The sequence below is a fragment of the Amblyomma mixtum genome, chromosome 10, assembly GCF_055824585.1.
Source record: "Amblyomma mixtum isolate Tamu chromosome 10, ASM5582458v1, whole genome shotgun sequence".
Classification (NCBI taxonomy): Eukaryota; Metazoa; Arthropoda; class Arachnida; order Ixodida; family Ixodidae; genus Amblyomma; species Amblyomma mixtum.
In genome coordinates this window covers 184747351-184756362 of record NC_143021.1, presented here as the reverse complement: position 1 = coordinate 184756362, position 9012 = coordinate 184747351, and positions in this window count along the sequence as shown.

The window sequence follows — 9012 nt, the reverse complement described above, 5'->3', positions numbered from 1 at the left end:
AGTGCTAAAGAAAATGGTGCAAGACTATTCTACTCAAAAAGAGGCCGCTGCTAAGGTGAAACGATGTCGTTCGTGTCGTCGTAGGACTTCAAAGAAAGCCGTTGCTTCTGGTAGGGAGGCCTCCAGCACTGCTGCATCTTGTCCTCCTCCTCCATCTGCCGTGCCAAATCAACTTAGTTCGACGGTTGATAATGCCGGACTTGCTGCTTCGGCCGTTACCTGGCCGTCACTCCCGAAATCTTGCACGTCCACTGGGGCAGGAAAGTCTATGCCATCTCCAAGTTCTGCTCCTACCGTTGATCCGAATGCCATCAGCGCTGTGCTGGCTGGCCTGCGCACGCGATCAGCACAGAATGCGCTGCAAGTACTGGACGCGCTAACTGCAGTTGTAGCGGCTCTACAGTAGCAGGAACAAAGGCTTCCACAGCATTGACATTTGGAAAGCAGCTGAAGCAAGCATCTATATTTCAATAAAATGCCCCTGGCATCCAATCCCGAATGCCAGATTTTCGGCAATATTTTTACGTCTATAATTTCCCCATCGTTGTCATTTGTGAGCCGAATTTACCAAAGATATTGAGATTGTCAGGCTACGAGGCGTTTGTATCTCCCACGCACCGAGAGAACATTAAAGTCATCGTCTACATTTGGCGTGATATTACATATGCGCTTCATCCAGTTGTCCCTAATAGCGACAATCAGTACGTTTGCCTAACAGTGAAGAGGCATAATATCACGTGTGCACTTGTGGGTCGGTATATGTCGCCGTCAAGTCGATTTGAGGCCGCACGAGTGAGTGATCTGATGGCGGCTACACCAGGCCCTTGGATCGTCATGGGCGACGTTAACGCTCACAGCACCATTGGGGGAGTGTTAGAATGAAAATTAGGGGACGAAATCTTGTGCGCTTCGCGTCTGATCCTAACCTTCAGTTTTTAAATGACGGCTCCGCAACCTATATCCGAGGGACAACTTAGAGCAGCTGCCTTTACTTGGCTTTCGTTTCTCGATGCCTTGCCAGCAACGTCCGGTGGTTTTCGGATATAGAAACTCGCGGAAGTGACCATATCTCTACATATCTGATCAATACTGGTCTTTCCACATCCACCTCTGCCGCACGCATGCAACGCATCGATGGGTCAGTGTTTCAACCACTTATGAAAGATGGCTGCAGAGAAGGTTCATCCGCTACTTTGGAAGGAAAAATTAAAGAGGGCGTGGGAAACGCGACACGGTTATTCACCCCAATTACAAAGTACACGGAATTCGATATGGAATTGCAGCGCCTCACTGCAACGGAGGGCAGAGCTCAGAAACTGACGCACAACGTCGAGGCTTGACCTCAGAGATGAGAGGCGCCTGCCAAAGAAAATTCAGCGCAGACTTCAAGCCCTCCAGGCCCAAAGTTGGAGGTCTTTCATTGAACGGAAACTTTTCTGACGCATCGGGAATGACGTTCGTGGCCTTCGAACATCCTTACACCAGATGCATTCTTTCAAGTCTCTTCGACTCTTCCAACATGGTGGCGAGGTCGAGGTAGCTGAGAATTTCTGCGCTAGGGCAGCAGGACCATCCACCCAATCTGCAACGCTACATCGCAGCTATGTTCCTGCTTTTCAGGATTCCCGGATGAACCTGCCCTGCTCCGTGGAGGAACACGACGCCGCGCTGGCTCGTTGCAGACGGTCATCTTTGCCGGGACCCCACGGTGTTTTATACACTGCACTTGCAAACTTTGGACAGGAAGCTAGGCGTGTCTTCTTAGAGTACTACAACGAATCATGGAATAAGGACACAGTTCCACACTAGTGCAAGTCCAGTGGTCTAGTTGCGCTCCTGAAACCAGTGAAATCGCCTCTTGACGGGGCATCATACCGTCCAATTGCGCTGGCTAGTTGCGTTGGCAAAGTACTTGAAAGGATGGTACTTACTCATATCGAGTGGTACCTGGAGTGCTACCGCATATATCCGGCTTTAATGTCCGAGTTTTTACGTAGACGCTCTTCAATGACAACGTGGTCGACGTGGTGTCATCCGTCTAGTGCCAAAAACAGCAAACCTGATCGTCGCAGACACCCTAGAGCCGCACGTCACCGACAAGCTCCTGCGGGACTTTGGACTAGCATCATCAAAGGACCGGCTCTGCAAGTACAACCAGATGAAACTCACTGTCGTCGTGTGCCGCGGCGTCATCACCGTGGCCAAGGACGAGAGCAGTGAGTCCCTCCAAAACAAGATCCAGTGGCGTGTTGGAGAGCTGTGCGATATCCGCAAGCGTGGCAATTCAGACATCGCGGCGCTCACCTTCGTGGGCAATGTGGTCCCGCGATATGTGCATTATAACTCTGAAGTGACTCTTGTGCGTGCGTACAAGAAAACGAGTCCGGCCTGCGTGCACTGCGGCACTGAGGGCAATCGGGCGGACACATGCCCCTTCCCGGATGAAAAGTGTGGCCTGTGTGGCCAAACGGTGCCGACTGTTGACGGGGTCAAGACACCGCATGAATTTACTCTGTCCTGTGCAGTCTGTGGGCAAGCCCACGCTACCAACTCCCACGACTGCACGGGAATATTCCGGCAGCTTTAGGTGCCCTGTCCCAAGCCTCAACGCCCACAGCTCCCAGCAATCCGGCGACCTGGCAGGCTGCCAAGTCATCTAAATTCAGATGCCAGTGGCGCAACGCTGCCTGGTGCTCACGGCACCGACCAGAAAACATCGTCACCTTTTTCATCGTCAGCGAAGTCAGCGGCCTGGCAGAATACGGCGCCTGCACTGCCAAGCGGCAGGGACACTGGCCACTTCTCGGTCCTCAAGACAACTGGTGTTGTCGGCGCCCGGGCATCAGCGCCAAAGTATGGCAAACAACACATCAGCAGCTGGGCTGAGATCACCTCCTCCTCCTCCCATCCCCCCTCTTCCCCAGTAACCGTCTCCGCACTCGACGCTGAATACAAAAAAAAAAAAAACAGATTGACGTGCTCCGGGCACAGAATGAGCTTTTGCTCGACAAAATTCAAAATTTAGAGCCAAAATGGGCGTCCGCCGCTCCGAGCCCGCAGAACTCGGACGGAATGGAGAGCGACGCGTAGACCTCGCCTGCACGCGTGACAGCCAGCACCGCAATGGAGTGGCGCTTAACTTCTAAATTGCGTTATATGATCGAGACCGCCATGGACCAGATCTTGACAAAGGTCAAATCTGCCGTCCCCGCGGTGGTCTCAAAACACATCTCGGACAACCTCCGCCTCCTCCGTTGGACGGGTTCCGTTAGGGACGTATCCCGCCCTTCAAAATTCAACCGACTGATTATTGATTCGGACAATGAGGACAGCTGCCCCGTTCCTTCCGTTCTCACCCCCTTGATGGCGCAAGTAGCTGGCTCTGAGGCAGCCAATCCCTTCTCCTCCCCCCCCCCCCCCCCCTCAAGAATTTTAAATCATGGCGAGAAACCTTAATCAAAGGAGTTCCGCCATCTCCATTTCGGCCATGTCAACTTCAATAACGCAGTGGAACTGTAGAGGCTTTAAGGACCGCACTAAGCGGGCCAATTTCCGCCTGTACCTTGAAACTTTCGAGTCCTTACCAGCCGTGGTTGCCCTCCAAGAGCCAGGCCTGGGCGCCACAATTTCAAATTACACGTTCAAATTACACGACGTTCCAACAGGATCCCGCGTCTTGTCTTCTCGTTCACAAAGACTACACAGCCAACCTAGTGGATCTCGACCTCCAACTAGAGTACTCTTATGTAATGATGACCCTCCTACCAGTCCGCCGCAGGGACCCACCGTTGCATATACTCAACGTGTACTGCTCTCCCAAACTAAAGCGAGTGACTTTTGCGGACCTCTTTAGCCGCGCGCTAAGAGTAGCGGGCCGCGATCCCCTGCTGATTGTGGGCGACTTTAACGCTCCCAGTCAGCTGTGGGGGTATCGCAAGGAGGAGTCGCGCGGGCGTAAGCTGGCGGAGCTTGCGTCCACGTTGCGTCTCACCTTCCACATGGACCCCGTCTACCTAACACGGCTAGGAAATTCCGTGACACGGGATACGTGTCCGGACTTAACCTTCATTCGCAACATACGACACGCAGACTGGCTCAACACCGAGGACACCCTCGGTAGCGACCACTGCATTCTTAGCACTACACTACGCACACGCCCCCTCAAGCGTTTCAGATCACAAGCCCGGACACCAGACTAGACGAAATTCAAGCAAAATTTTCACACACTCGATAATACACCCATTTCCGCGCAAGGCTACCCAGCATGGTCTCAACAGCTGCTGACAGACCTTTAGTGGTATGAAACTCAGATCCAGATCTCAGAGGCGGTCACGGACGTGGACCTCTGGGAAGCGCATCGCAGCCTCGTCCGCCGTTAACGACGCCAGAAACAAAATAGGAAGCTTAAAGCTCGAATTGCCGAGCTTACCCAGAAAGCGGCAGAGTACGCGGCCCAACTCGCCGACTCCAACTAGGAGGATAGATGCAACACGGCCGTGCGATAAATGTCCAGCCGCAACACATGGCGTCTCTTGTGAGCCCAAATCGTCCCAAGCCAAACACGAACTGAAACACAACAACGACTGCAGCTAGCCATGCACGCTTTCCCTGGCAACACAACTAAACTAGGCTAGAAACTTCGGGACCAGTCTTTGTGTACAGCCCAAGACCCCCGTGGATCTGCGTACTCTGATGCAGGCAAAGAGACGACGGAGCTGGATCAACCTTTCCAGCTCCATGATCTGTGGATGGCTCTCGTCAGAAGAAACGGGGCACTGCGCCAGGAAGAATAAAGTCACCGTTAAGATTTTGATGAACCTGCCCAACTTGGCATATCAGTCCCTCGTCGACTACATCAATGCCATTTGGCGCGGGAAATCGACTGGAAAACGGCTCTGATCGCTGTTATTCTTAAAGTAGGCAAACCAATTGACACAGATAACCTGTTGGAAAGCTAATAGAGGCGATGGTGCGGGACCGGTTATTTGCATATCTTGAACACAAACATGTCTTTGCAAGCACCATGTTCGGATTCCGCCCACACAGATCCGCACAAGATGTCCTCCTGCAACTCAATCGGCAAGTGCTTGAGTCCCTCGAATGCCCCAATAATGACCTGTAGTGCTCGCCTTGGATCTTAAAGGGGCATTTGACAATGTAACACACGAGATCATACTCACTAACCTAAGCCAGACCGAATGTGGCCTCAACACATTTCGATACATATGCCAAGTTCGAATGGATCATTAATCCTACATCTGCATCCAACATAGAGAGCATGTCCTTACCTACTCGGCACGCGGGGAAACCCCCAAGGCGCGGTACTTTCTCCGGTGCTCTTCAGTCTGCCTATGATGCACCTGCCGGCCCAGCTGAGTGGTGTCGCCGGCGTGCAGCACGCCTTGTACGCCGATGACATCACTTTGCAGGCCCCGCAGGGCAGCACAGGGGCCATTCAAACCAGCCTGCAAACAGCGGTGACGATAGTATACCGCTACCCACGCCGCTGCGGTCTTCAATATTCCCTTTAAAAATCGAAACTTTGCACCTCCACCTTTCACAAAAGTGCAAACCTAAAACTTCTCTTTCTCTTGAGAGTGGTCCCATAAGCCAAACTGAGGAGATACGGGTACGTGGAGTCTACATCCACAAACACAGATGGCCAGACACTGCATTGGCCAAACTCCGTAAGGTGGGGGACCAAGTGGGCCGCATGGTCTGCCGGGTTTCCAACAAATGCTGGGTGTTACGATGTAAAGGTGCCTTGCGCGAGGAAACGCTTTTGTAGCCGGTCGAATTCTCTATTCGAGCAGATGCCCCAGCCCGACATTATGGCAACAAAACAGATGTATCCTAATGGACGCTTCCAGTCCTCACCTCAGGGGATGGTACATGGTCGCTGTAGTTCACAACAGCAACAAAATTAACGGCCTCACCTTCAGAGCCCGCTGTGCAGCACAAGCAGAAGAGGTCGTGATTGCTCCCGCGGCCTCACATTTCGATTCAAAATACATAATCACCGACTGGCGAGAGGCCTGACTTAACATCGAACAAGGATGCACTCCCTTCCTATAGCCTATCGAATGTATACCAAAATTGCATACGGGATACGGATCCCGAATACTGTTACCTTATATGGCCCTGCTCAGGGGTTTGCAGGAAACGATGCAGCAGACGCAGCCGCCCGTGCGCTCTCTCACTGTGCTTTTGTCTCCTCCCCACCTGGTCAGGAACCCGATGCTAATCCGATTTATACCTTCAGAGGTGTTACCAGCTACTATCAAGAGAGTCATCGCCTGTGCCCTCGCCCATATAAAGGCCTGAAGAAGGCGTATGAGCGACTCCTTTGCCTTCTCACCAATGCATTACTGTGCCTGGAAACACTAAAACACATTGACCCCTGTTTTAAAGGCAGCTTCCCGCACTGTAGGGTGGAGTCTTCTGACACATATCACATGGTGTGGGCCTGCCCCTCCAACCCGGCTATTCTGCCATCCATAACCAAACCCGGGTGTATTGGGAGGCAACCCTGCCCGGCTGCCACGACTTACAGGCCCAGCAAGCATTAGTCTGGTGCGCCCGGGCGGCGGTCACCGCCACTGGGTCCCATACTAGGGACCTCAAGCTGGTACTTGTAAGGATCAGTCCCTCGTGGGCTGATGGAAACGTACCTCCTGTCTCTTCTTAATAAATGTTTTCACCACCACCCAAACGTCGGCGACGCCGCAAAACGCAGTAGGGGCTCCAAAGAGCTGCTCTCTAAAAAAAAAAAAACCTTCAGAACACACGTGGAACCGGCCCACCCACTTGGCTGGGATATCGGTTGCTCCTTCGTCCAGCGAGTGGAGCTGCCTTTGGGATCAGCTGCTTCGCTAGCGTATGCGAACACTGTACTTGCACCCAAGAGAACTTACCGATGCCAAATTATGTCTCTAAGAGCGCAGAACATGATATCCTATTTCGAGCAATATTACCGCTCAGTTTAACCATTGCTTTCACCCAAGAATTTTTTATAGTCCGGCAATCAACACGGACGATTTCACCATGATTTTCTTCAAGTTTTGCATACATTTTCTTGTTTGGATTTTGGCATCGTATCTGATGATGTCCTTGGGATGATATATAGAAGTACAGAAAGGTGGGCAAGTTGGTTATTACTATCCATGGTAAAACAGCGCGGAAAAAACACGAGGACGGAACAAACACGACAACACGAGCGCTGACTTTCAACTGACGATTTATTACGCACATGTGTACATATATAGCATTCCCGCCAAACACTAAACAGAACAAAAACACTGCATCATCACTGAAAATATTAGATCTACATATGTACAAATGCATGCTCCAAAAAGGTGATTTCGCGGTTAGCCAGTGATAAAGAAGGCTTACTAATGCATGCTGTACCCCCTTTGTCAATGTGATATGCCTCTACTATTCCCCTTACTATCTGATCCTTATGTTTGAAGATGACGGATGTCTGATGAAGCAATGGGGCGCACGTGTGTTCAGGTTGCCTGCAGTGAAGCGCCAAATTCGAACCGGCTGCCGAACGTTTGCCGAGCTGTGCAGCGGAAGCGAGAGGCCCTACTAGGAAGGAGGGTCGGTGGTGGTTGTACCACAGCACACGTAGAGAGGAGGGTTGAGTGCATCGAGGGTGTTGTTTATAAGATTCCCCTTTTTTGCGGTGGGTGGTATGTTGGCCAGACTGGGAGATGTCTAAACGAACGCCTGAGGGAGCACCATAATTCTTTGGACGAGGCAACCGGTTCGAATTTGGCGCTTCACTGCAGGCAACCTGAGCACACGTGCGCCCCATTGCTTCATCAGACATCCGTCATCTTCAAACATAAGGATCAGATAGTAAGGGAAATAGTAGAGGCATATCACATTGACAAAGGGGGTACAGCATGCATTAGTAAGCCCTCTTTATCACTGGCTAACCGCGAAATCAGCTTTTTGGAGCATGCATTTGTAGATATGTAGATGTAATATTTTCAGTGATGATGCAGTGTTTTTGTTCTGTTTAGTGTTTGGCGGGAATGCTATATATGTACACATGTGCGTAATAAATCGTCAGTTGAAAGTCAGCGCTCGTGTTGTCGTGTTTGTTCCGTCCTCGTGTTTTTTCCGCGCTGTTTTACCATGGATTGGGATGGTATGCCGCTCCTGTTCAGACAAAACTGCCCTGCAGTAGTTGTAAAAAAATAATTAAATATAACCAGCTAGACATTCCTAAAAAGTGAGGACGGATTCGAATGCTGGAGTGGGGTTGGGGAGCAATGACACCTGAGGAAGCTGAATGCTTCACTTGCAGTAAAACACTTTAAGAAAAGCGTGTTGCTAATGTCAGACTATTTATCAGCATCTTATATTAGTAGCTCGCATATACGACGCCGTAGCAGAGGCAACCAGTACAAATAATTTCCTTCGTCAGGCAAGTCAATAAAATCAGAGCAGATGATGTGATACATGACTTTATTTCTTCACCCCATGAGCACACAATTGACAGGCAAACAGGAATAAAAAACACTCCATACATATTGCACAGAAACAAAAGAAAACAATGTTTCAGGTGAACACGACAGGTCACCTTCACATTTGAGGAAGTGCATTCATCGCAAAATATGCGCACATGTTTCACATTGTAGTCCACCTCCACACAAAAAATGGCTTGCGTTAAATCTCGCTTGAATCTAGTTATGCGAATGAAAGCTCTGTTAGATGTGGTCTACACCCTCTCAAATCACATGTCAAGCTCGAGGTCACGTACCCAATGGTCACAGTCATGTGATCACGGGGTCATATTACCATATCTTGGGCCACACGACCATGCAGTTCGGTTTGGTTCGACGTTGTGAGGCATTGGTCTCTGTCTCGTCCACGTCAAAGTCGAAGTTGTTGCCTAAGCAGTACAGTTGTCGCTCTTAAACTGCGTTCACGGATCAGGACACACATACAAAACGATTTTTCAGTTAACTGAGATTTTTTTCTGCAACAGTGAATTTAACT